The 10,879-nt window shown below is 42.3% G+C and overlaps 1 protein-coding gene across 10 annotated transcripts in view; it reads left to right on the top strand.

Annotated features, from left to right (window-relative positions):
- The first annotated feature begins 410 nt into the window (after positions 1 to 410).
- Positions 411 to 10,879, top strand: part of CNTN4 (contactin 4) — a 909,482-nt gene continuing 899,013 nt past the window's right edge. For 2 of the 10 annotated variants that reach the window (XM_072720388.1, XM_072720381.1), the window contains exon 1: positions 518 to 783. The gene's annotated coding sequence lies outside the window, so the exon portion shown is untranslated. Of the gene's footprint in view, positions 784 to 1,641; positions 1,949 to 10,879 lie in introns of those variants that run through there. The other 8 variants (XM_072720390.1, XM_072720380.1, XM_025984656.2 and 5 more) reach the window with 7 other exon arrangements.

Here is a 10,879-nt window from a genome sequence, read left to right as displayed (position 1 = left end):
GAGCGAGTCTCCAGGTCGGTAGCACTGCCTGTCTGGCCAATGTCCTTCGCCTGAGGACAAGTAGGTAAAACCTCCCAAAAGCCCCCTCTTCCGGCTTCTCAAGTTCACTGTGGTCCGTCACTTGCACCCCTCGTGCTCGGCAATTCTCAGCCTCAGAGCAGCAGCGTTCGTCTCCCTGGGGAGGGCGCCTTAAAACGCCTCAAATTCCCGGGCTACCGGAGGGCCGGAGGTTTGGGGACCGCGCGGGTCGCGCCCCCTCGCGCCCCACTACCCGGGTCTCAAAGGAAGGGGCCACGGCGCTGCCTGCTCCCCGTCGCGGAGCGGCACGTCCTCTAAACCTCTGCGCGGGGGCCGGGCTGTCGTCGCGAGCTCCGGGTCCAGGTGCGGCGCCCTTTCCCAGGGCGGCGCGCAGGGGCCCGGGGCCTCCTCTCGCGGCCGGGGCCGGCCAGGTGCTGCTCCCGGGCGCGCGCCTCCTCCCGCCGCGCACTGCGCATGCTCAGCCCGGCAGCGCGCCGGCTCCCGCCCTCCCGGCGTCTCTCCTCTCCTGCACGCGTCTCCGCCTCCTCGAGGCTGAGGAGCCGGCAGCCTCAACTCCGCCGCGCCGGGTTTTTGGAGCCGCCGCGAGCGCTGGGAGGGAGGGGAGCGCGGCGTCCGACAGAGCACCGGGTTCAACGCGGGGATTGGTCGCAAGTAGGCAGCTTTCGCCACTCCAGCGGGACCCTCCGGCCGTGCCGACGCCGCACCCGGAGGCTGTGGCGGGCGCCGCCGCGCTCAGGTGCTGAGGTGAGTGAGGCGCGGGCGGGCAGGGTCCGCTCCAGCCTGGGCGCGCGCGTGCTGCCCCGGGCGCTCTGCCTCTCGGGTTTTGGGGCCGGACCACGGTGCTCCGAGGCTGCGGAGTGCAAAGGGGGGGCTGCCTGGGGCTCCCACCCCTGCAGGGCTGGACGGGGGCTGAGGGCCGTACTGCCTCGAGCGCGGCAGCCCGGCAGCCCGGCGGGGTCGGCGCAGCCGTAACTGAGCGCCCTGGACCCCGGAGGCGGCAGGGCACCGACGACGCAGCCTTCACCCCACCGCGACCCTTCTTTTCAGTCAGGAAAGAAGTTTGTTGCCCTGCAAGGCAGCCGCCGAACAAGTAGCCCAGAGCGCGTAATGCTCCAGGAATCGTGAAAATCAGCCGGTTCGGGCTCCTGCCCCCTCTCCGTGCACCCTCACTCCTGGCGCCCGCCCGGGTCTGGGCGATGTTGGTCCCCGCCCGCCCGCCCGCCCGCGGGGCGCTCGTTGCCCAGCTGTGGAGCCCACCGTGGGGAAGGGGGCGAACTTGGGCGGGTGTTTGAAGGGATTTAGGACGTAAGGGAGCAGGAGCCGGTGGCGGTGGTGGAAGGAGCCTTGTGGGAACAGACACTGGTTTTGACGGTGCCGGCTGTGCCCGGGCTCCGTGCTGAACCCCGGGGGTACGGCGGCGAGGCGCACCGTCCAGGTCCCCGCTTTCCTGACGCGTACCTGGTCTACGCAGGCTCCCTGCCCCGGGGGCTTGTTGGGGTGGCGTGATAACCTCCAGCAACTTCGGTGGTGGTGGTGGTGGTGGTGGTGGTGGTGTGTGTGTGTGGATTTGTAGTTTCTTTTGCACGCAAAGACCAACGCCTTGTCTCCTCCTCGGACCCAGACATCCCAGACATCGACGGAGATGTGCGCCACGCACCCCGCAGAACCAACCCGCACTCTCCTGCTGGAAAGGAGGGCTCAAAACCTGCGTGCGGTCTTTTTTTTTTTTTTGGTCTTTGTGATTCGCGTTATTATTCTATTATTTATGAAAGGTGTGGAGGTGAGGGTAAGAGGACGTAGGCTGCTCAATCTCTCTGAACCAGTCAGGGAGTCTGATGCATTGAGAACATTTTGCAGCACAGCGGATTCCCAGCAAGGAGGCTGCTTCGCGCTTCGCGAAGCTAAGGAGGTTGGTTGCTGGCGGGGCGGTCTCCAGATTGGTAGCGAAAAGGTTTGCGGAGGTAGTCGTGTAGGGCAGATTAGTGTGATTGATCACTTTGGGTGAGTGGTCTGCGTGGAGGTGGGGTGGTGGATCTTGGGGTGTGTTGGAGGTTGGTTTGCAAGGAAGAGCTCCTGGGAGGAAAGCACCTGGAACTTTTTCTAGTTTTCCTACTGAAATCAACATAGGGGCGGGGACATGTCTGTCTGAATAACCGTCTTTTAATTGCATGGGAAGCATCTGCAGTTTACTGTGATGGGAGCTGGATATTTCAGAGAATAATTCCATGTAATTGATTTGTTTGGACACTTGCAGCAATAATTTGGAATGTGCTTTTATTTTTGTATTTCAGGGTTTATGCCCTTTAGAGAGTGGGGTAGATTTCCAGCAGGCAGGTCCCTGCAGAAGCATTTAGATCAGGGCGATTAGCAAGTTTGTTCTCCCAGTCTTTATCCAAGTGGGTGAAAAAGAGCATTGTGTCATAGAGACTGACATCTCGAGGTGATTTTTGTGGCATTCATGAGAAAATGTGCGTTTCACTCATAACTTTATTTTTCTATCATCATCTTGATTCATTCAAGACTTATGTGAATCTCCGCAATGGGTGGTGGGAGTGTTTGCTAAGAACCAGAAACAAGTTCCATGGGAATATTATTTGTGCCACATTATAAAATACCATTGATTTTTGTTTGTTTGTTTGTTTGTTTAAACCAACTTCAGCTGCTCTGGATTGATATGAAGGGATCACGGTGATAAACTTCATTATTTTTCATTGTGGACCCTGTCAGGTTAGAGGTGAGATTGGAAAAACTGATCTTTTTTAAATTAGGGGCTAAGACTCATAAGAGAAAAGACCTATTGTTTAAGCGTGCAGGTCAGAGCTATATGAAAATTTCAGCAGAGGCAGATTTTCTTTTTGGTAGCCTTTCTAAAAACAGTTTCTAGTTCCATTAACTTGGGAGACTTTGTCTCCTTCAGTCAGCTCAGCACCTCTTTCCATAGTCATTTCATAATGGTGAGACATTAACAGTGAATAGAGAGCAAACTTTTTAAATAATGTTAGCTTTTTTCTCCACCTCTCTAGTTCTTTTTCTTATTCAGAAGTAGGTCTTCTAATTATTTTTCCTCTAAGCACTAAATCTTTTGGCTAGAAGTTTTCCTCTGAAAGGTACACAGGACATCTGTTACTTCAATTGATTTCTTAAAAAATAAAGGTAACCTGAATAATTGAGCTTCTCAGCAGAAAACTCCCCTTTATAGTTCCGAATTTTCTGCCATGTTTAATTTGTTGGGTTCTTCTCTGTTATATTCAAAGACAGAGACATAATATAGTTTTAATCTTGGTTTTTATTTAAAAAATTTAATCTTTTGTGAGACATGCTTTTATATGATTTTAACTGAATTAGTCTATTTCTTACGGTAAGCAGGAAGATGCCTGTATAAACAGATGTGGAAAGTTTTGTCGTTTTATTTTTCCATAACACAGTATCTTAAGTCTGGTGAGGGAGACCAGATTTGTTACCCAGACTTACTGATCTTTATTTTTTTATTATATACTATCAGAAGAAAATTTGGCCGTACTCAATAAAATTTATTAATAAGTTATACATATATACTACTATGTTGATATACTACTTGTATTATAAAATAGGTACAGAAAAAAGCTAAAGGATTAATAAAGCAAAACTTATGAATCAGAAGTTCTAATATTTTTATGCATTCCAGCGAATTGCTCTGCATAGCCCTTGTGGTGTATACCCCACTTTGGAAATCACTGATGATTGGGAGAGTTTTTAACTTTCTTTTCTTACTTCTGGCTTTGCCATTCACCATCTTTGATATGGTAGCCAGTTGGAAAACTGCTAGAAATCTGTGTCTCCTGTAACAGATGGGTTAAGAACACTGTTTCCTGGTCATGAACACATATGTGGACAGAATGAGGCAGAAGAGATGAATGGGATATATGGGTCATCCTGGATCTCCCAAATTGGGTATACAGAAGGAAAAAAATGAAATTTTAACTTAGACTGAAGTTCCAGTTAAAAAGTTAAAAAGTGAGGAAACCAAGAAGAGTGAGGAAAAGAAAGACATTTTCCATGTTGCAGTATTGTGCAGATGGTGGAAAGATAAAAAAAAACCTTGCAGCAGATTAACCTGGATGTGGCCCTACCAATTATTACATTCATGATATTGGACAAGATAGTGCCATAACTTTTTTGAGTCTCAGTTTCCTTAGCTGTAAAATTGGGACATTTGTTTCAAAGAATCATAGTAGGGATTAAACATGAGAGTATAGGTATAGAGCTTATCTATTTAATTTAGGGCAGGTTAATAGCTATAACAGATGAATCCAAAAAGTGCACTTCTTCAAACATGGAATATTCTCATTCGTGTTAAGTCCCCAACTGGATGATTCTGGCAGCATTCCTCCGTGAACTCTGTCTTTCTTCTTCAGCAGGGTCACATGCTCATCTGCATTCATCAAGGCTTTGGAAGGAAAAAGAACTTGGAGAATGTTCATTGTTCAGACCTGCAAATCATGTGTATCACTTTTGCTTTCATTCCAGTGGCCATAACTCCATTGTATGTAGGTGGATCTTACTATAATGGAGCCTGAGGAATATGTATAGTTGTGTGTCCAGGAAGGAGAAGAAACGATTAGGTGAACAGCGAGCATTTCTGACACTCGATTACTATGTGTGGTATTACCTCCATGTTCAGTAAATGTTACTTACCCTTCCTTCCCCCAACCCCTGGTTTTCCTGGCAGACAAACCAGGACAGTTATAAGGAAAAAGATAATAGAAGCAGTTAAAACATATATAGATAGCCCTTACTATTTTTGAGATACTTTACTAAGCACTTTGCCCTTCTTAGTTGTCTCTGTTGTATAAATAAGGAAAACTTGGTGTAGAGAAATTAAGTCATTTGCTCAACATAGCCAGTAAGTGGCAGAGCTGGGATTTGAACCAGTTCTCTGGCTCTAGAGTTGATTTTCTTAACAGCTTCATTATATTGTTTATTCTTTCCTTAGTACTTTTCTTACTGTAGCCGTTGGACCACTTTTTCTTTCTATGTAAAAAAGTTGGAGGAGAATTAAAAAATCCTAAAGAAGAAAAAAGATTACATCTAATATAAAATATAATGATAATTAGATATGCTATATAAGTTTATCTTGAGTACTTACTTGGATCAGATATTTAAAGTAAGACTCTCCACTACAATGGTTTTTCACTTCTGATAAACAGATGATCAGAATCTGTGCCCTCAATTATAGCCTTTCTCTTTAGCTTTTATTGTGGGAATCCCTGGCTATCATTTTTATGCTGCGGTAAATAAAGAGAAATTCCTGTTCATTTCTTTGCCTAAGCAAATATTCTTTCTGGTAAATTCAGAGCTAAAATATCCTCCTCAGATTTTTCTTTTGATGAAAAGCATTGTACTTCATCAGCATTCCCAGCTTCCAAGAAAGAAAACTCTTTTCTTGTCCTTTGAGCTTTGCAAAACTTTTTTGAGTATTTACCACATGACTAAAGGGACTTCAACCAATATCGAGCATCCTGTAAAAGAAAATGATCCCTCTTGGTCTCATCCTGTTATCTTGTCCCACTTATATTAGAAAATCTGCCTTGTCTCACCTTTCCTGTGTATTTGTCCTTTATAAAAATACCTCTTACAGTTTTGATTTCAAATAGACTGGTAGAAAAGTGAGATGGTTAATAGTGAGAGTGTACTTTTTTGCTAAGACAATTCATTTTGCAGTATTATAAGTCATTTTTTTCTTGTTCACTGTGTATTTGTGGCATCTCCCCAAATAATTAATGACACATGTGTTCTCAACATGTAGTTGGCAGATACACTTGTATGCTTATCAGTCACCTCTTTCTCAAAAGACCCTGTTTCATTTCCTAACTTCCCTGAACCTTTTGTTTTAAGAAATGCCCTGTATTTTTCCCCTAAATTTACCTTGCTTCTAAATTTTGTCATACCCATGCCATTTATATGTGTGTCTGTGTGTGTTTAAGTCCCTTTTTATGATTTAATGAGCTAGGAGGATAGAGAGGTTTACATTTGCTTACTGTCATATTTTTAGACTCCTAGTGAGCAGAGTCCCACAGGGTGTACGAAAAGCTAACTCTGGCTGCTGTAACAGGTAAACTCTAAATTTGCAGTGACTTAAAATGCTTTCTCCTTCTTGCTTATGTGGGGTAGTTCAGTAGTCACAGCATTAATTCTGATTGAAGGCTTCCCATGGGGTCACTTCAGGAATCTGGTTTCTTACCCTCTCCTGGCTTTATCATCTTCTAAGTCCCGAGTACCCCTTGTTCAGACAAGGTGTATGGGGTATGAGGAGAGAACTGTACTGACAGGTTTCACAGGAGGATTTTATAGGCTCCTACTGGGGGTAATTATCATGGCTTCTACCCACATTCCATTGGGCAGAACTCCTTTACTTGGCCAGTCCTTTCTGCAAGGGAAGCTAAGAAATGGAGTCACACTGAGTGCGCAGAAAACAGGTATGGTGAATAACTAGCAGATTTCCCAATAAGTGGGAAGCTACAGATTTCTACTAAATGAACGTGAGATTGCCAGCCAATTCTCTATTTTCCTTTTTCTAGGTATAGAGAAAGGAATATGTGTGTATGTAGTGTGTGTGTGTAGGTTATTTGCCTGGTAAATGGCTATTCCCTTTCTTCCTTTTAATTTTGGCCTTTGTTACTATGTCATTCTAGTGTTGGTTTTAAGACTTTATTTATTTATTTTTTAGATTTTATTTACTTTTTCTTTGGCGGGGGTGTGGGAAAGAGCAGAGGAAGAGCGAGAGAATCTCCAGTGTACTCTGCCCTGAGTGCAGGTCCCGAAGTGGGACTTGATCTCACTACCCCTAGATCGTGACCTGAATGGAAACCAAGAGTTGGATGCCTAACCAAGTGAATCACTCAGGTGCCCCTCAAGACTTTTAAGAGCACTTTCAGATTTACATCAAAACCTAGAGGGCAGTACAGAGATTCCTCATATACTCCTGCTCCTAGACATCATCAACACCACTCACCAGAATGGTACATATTTTACCCAGGATGAACCTACTTTGGCACATCATAATCACCCTAAATTCACAGTTTATCTTAGTATAAACAACCATTGGTGTTGTACTTCTATGGGTTTGGACAAATACATGTTTAATGACATATATCCATCATTATAGTATCATGGAGAGTATTTTCACTGCCCTAACAATTCTCCATAATCTGCCTCTTCATAATTCTCTGTCTCTCATTTCTTTCTAGTGCTTAGGAATGTTCCATCATCTGGTACTATCCCATTCTTAGTGCCTTGTGGTCTGAGTGAAACTCTGTATCCTACTTATGGATTAAAACATGCTCTTCTACTTAAGAAAGAGCACTGACTCTTACTGTCCACAGTAATTGTTTCCAGAAAGGGCATGAGACACAGTGAGAATGACTAGAGAAGTGAGATCTTTTGCTGCTTGTTGCAAGTCAGACTCCCAGTCAGGAATCACTTGGTATTCCCCTACCAAGGCACATATCTTCATCACTAAATCATAAAGTGAAAGCTCTCATTTCTTGAAAGCCTATCTCTCTAGAGATGTGAAGAGAAGTGGAAGTGAAAACCACATCCTCATGCTTAACTTCCTTTTATAAAACTTATTTTGTCGCTCCTAGATGATGTTTTCCTTTCCATTTGCACTTCCCAGTTGTGTTCCCCTTTCCAGATCTGTGGTGTAGGTGCCCACCCTGGAAACTGGCAAGTGATTTTTTTGCATACCTTTGTTTACATTGCCTTTTTGTTTGGTCTACTCTTGCCATCTTTCTCCACCATGTTTATTATAGTTTGCGTAATGTTCAGCTCAATTGCCACTCTGTTAAGCCTCTTTCAGTATTACTAAGGCATAGTGGTTGCCTTTTCTGTAGGGACTCCTATTTTTTTCTTTTCAATGCCACTGATAGAACATCTGTCATGAAAGTGATCAACCCAAGACTGAGGGTTTCCTAGGATGTTGGACATTGATTGTTAAAACCATAAAGTCCTGGGTAGATTGGGACATTCATTACCCTAACCTACTACATTGTAATGTTATTTATATGTCACATAGTACCATGAAAGTTCCTTGAGACAGCAGATAAGGGCTTGAAATTTGGAGTCAGACAGATTGCTCACCAGTCCTAGATCCATTTTGCACTATCTGTGTAATTGTGTCACAGCAAGCTGCCTACCTTTTCTAGGTTTCAGTTTCATTAGCTGTATAGTGGGATGATATGCATTTTGGAGGGTTGTTCAGATAATTAAAAGATATAATAAACTAAATCACTTAATTTATTGATGGACAAATCTTAAAAATTGGATAGTACCTAAAGGCATAGGAGTTTTATGAAGATTATTTGGAGTACTGCTTGCAAAAAACTTATTAGTTCAGTGCCTAAATTCTAGTAAGCTTCCAATAAACAGATTTTAATTGATTAATGATATTCATATTTGGATATCTCTTGCCTAAAACATGGTAGACACCAAAGATACAAAGAGCTGAGGAAATACATGTTCATAGAGCATTAATGATATTACCAGGAGTTGGTGATAAGTAGAGTAAACAAGTCAGTGAGAGTAATTAGGAAATATTTGAGAAAGATTTTTGGGGTTTGAAACTTAAAAGAGCAGGAATTGGCTGTGAGATCAGTTCCTTTTTAGATAAGTTTTTATTTTTTCTGGCTTATTTAAAGCCAGAGTCAGCAGTTTTTATGGTTTGGAAAGAGAAAATATTTTCCATGTTTGGACAGGGTCAATTTCAGCTTATAACACTTAAAATATGCATTTATCACTGTTAATTAAATAAAAGTGGTGCATTTCTGGGAAGAAAGTTTGGTTCATGAGAAAATGTGGGTTAGGATAGCAGAAGTACTACTAATTCCATAATGATCTTGAGGTTTAAAAAAAATGCATACAGAAGTCTTTTTTGTTTATACCATAGTAAAATATACTGTCCACCTTTGAGCTGAACTTTTGGGTGTAAAAAGTTGTACCTTGTACAACTGTCCTAATAGAAACCTTGATAATTTATGTTGCCTATGCCTTTTAAGTTTGTCATGGAAATTTCCAGTGAGGACAGGTGTTACGAGTGTGCTTATGCTGAGATAGGTCCAGTTTGGAGGAGAAGAAAAATGAAAAAAATAGTGATGTGACTCAAATCCTCAAATATGTTTTATGAGGCTTGATTCTAGGCACACTGCCATCATTTTGAGTTGTACAAATTTGTATTATAACCTGTATTATGATTGCTTTCAATTATGAAATATAAATATGAATATTTTTTGTCTTTAGTGACTCATTTGATTAGCTGTTAGCTAGCTATTGATTCTAGACTTCTCACAGATTAGCAAATTAATTACAAGTCCAAGGACTACTTTTACTGCATTTAATTAGGTGAATGACAGCCTTAAAAAGAAAATGTTTACCTAGGTCACATTTATTTTTTATTTTTTAAAAGATTTATGTATTTGAGAGAGAGAGTAAGAAACAGAGAGTATGGGGATAGGGGTAGAGGGAAAGGAAAAGAGAATCTCAAGCAGATTTCCTCCTGAGTGCAGAGCCCAAAGTGGGGCTCCATCTCGCATCCCCAAGATCATGACCTGAGCCGAAATCAAGAGTTGGCCTCTTAAGTGACTGAGCCACCTAGGCACCCAGGTCACATTTTGAATGCATAGTAAAAATTATAATACAAATATGGTTAACTAGAATTCTCAGAACTAAGTGATTATAAATAGAAGTTTGTCTTTAACAATATTATTAAATGGGAATCTGTTAAAATATTACTTTATCCCTTAAACAGGAGGCAGAATATGATTTACTTCCTGATAGCACAGGAGCACCATGATGAATATAGGCTAGAAGTTTAGACAAGAGCCTGGGCCTTTGATTCAGACAGACCTAGATTTGTTCTGCACTTACCAGCTGTGTGATCTTGAACATTTTCTTAAAAACCCTTCCCAAGGCAGTTTTTAAAATCTGTGAAGTTGAATGTGCCTCCCTTATAGAGATGCTATGAACATTAATTGATAATTATTTAAGATGAGTACAGTGTTCATAGCACATTCTAAGCTCTAAAAAATTAGCCTTATACTATGTACTTTGCAGTTTACACAGAACATAGTACACATGGATGCTTTATATGTTTGTTGAAATACTTAATGAGAACACTGGACTGTGTAACAGGATCTCATCAAGTGCAGCTGAGTTGTGGGTACCTACCTTGAATGACCTTTGTCTGCTTTCTAATGCCTTTTAGTGATCATATTTGATTCCTTGCTTTAGTGAACTAGCCATTTCTATTTGCTGTTTCTTACTGTTTGTGAACTAGAATAAAGTTATATACAAACCATTCAAAGTATATATTTAACAGTTTGAGTAGATTCTTAAAGAGGCTCTGAAGTTTTTCTCCTTCCCTCCCCCCACCCCTGCCCCACCTCCCAGGCCCTCTCTACCCCAACAGACTTTTTTTTTTGGTGAGAGAATAGTACAGGCATTTCACATCTTCTCTGTTCTTAGTTTCACCTTTTCCTACATTCTTGACTGAGGAACTGGGAGGTAAGTGTAATAGAAAATTATCTGCTTTGATAATGTTGTCACATGTGTTGGTGATACGCCTTTCAGCAAAATCACATTTGTGAAGATTCCTGTGTTACAGTTGTGGAATGTTGACTGTCTTACTTGCAGTACAGTAAATTTCGTCTGTACTCTGAGCACATTGTCTTTACTGTATGAAGACATTCTATTTTCTTTAGCACATTTCCAGGTTTCATTCACCAGTTAGTAGGTTCTTGCTTTAAAATTCCTAGTGTTTCCTTTCCATTTTCTTTTTTTGAACCTAATGGTCAGAATTTGAGACACT

This window comes from Vulpes vulpes, chromosome 9 (assembly GCF_048418805.1).
Source record: "Vulpes vulpes isolate BD-2025 chromosome 9, VulVul3, whole genome shotgun sequence".
NCBI classification, from domain to species: Eukaryota; Metazoa; Chordata; class Mammalia; order Carnivora; family Canidae; genus Vulpes; species Vulpes vulpes.
This window is presented reverse-complemented; position numbering and strand designations above follow the sequence as displayed.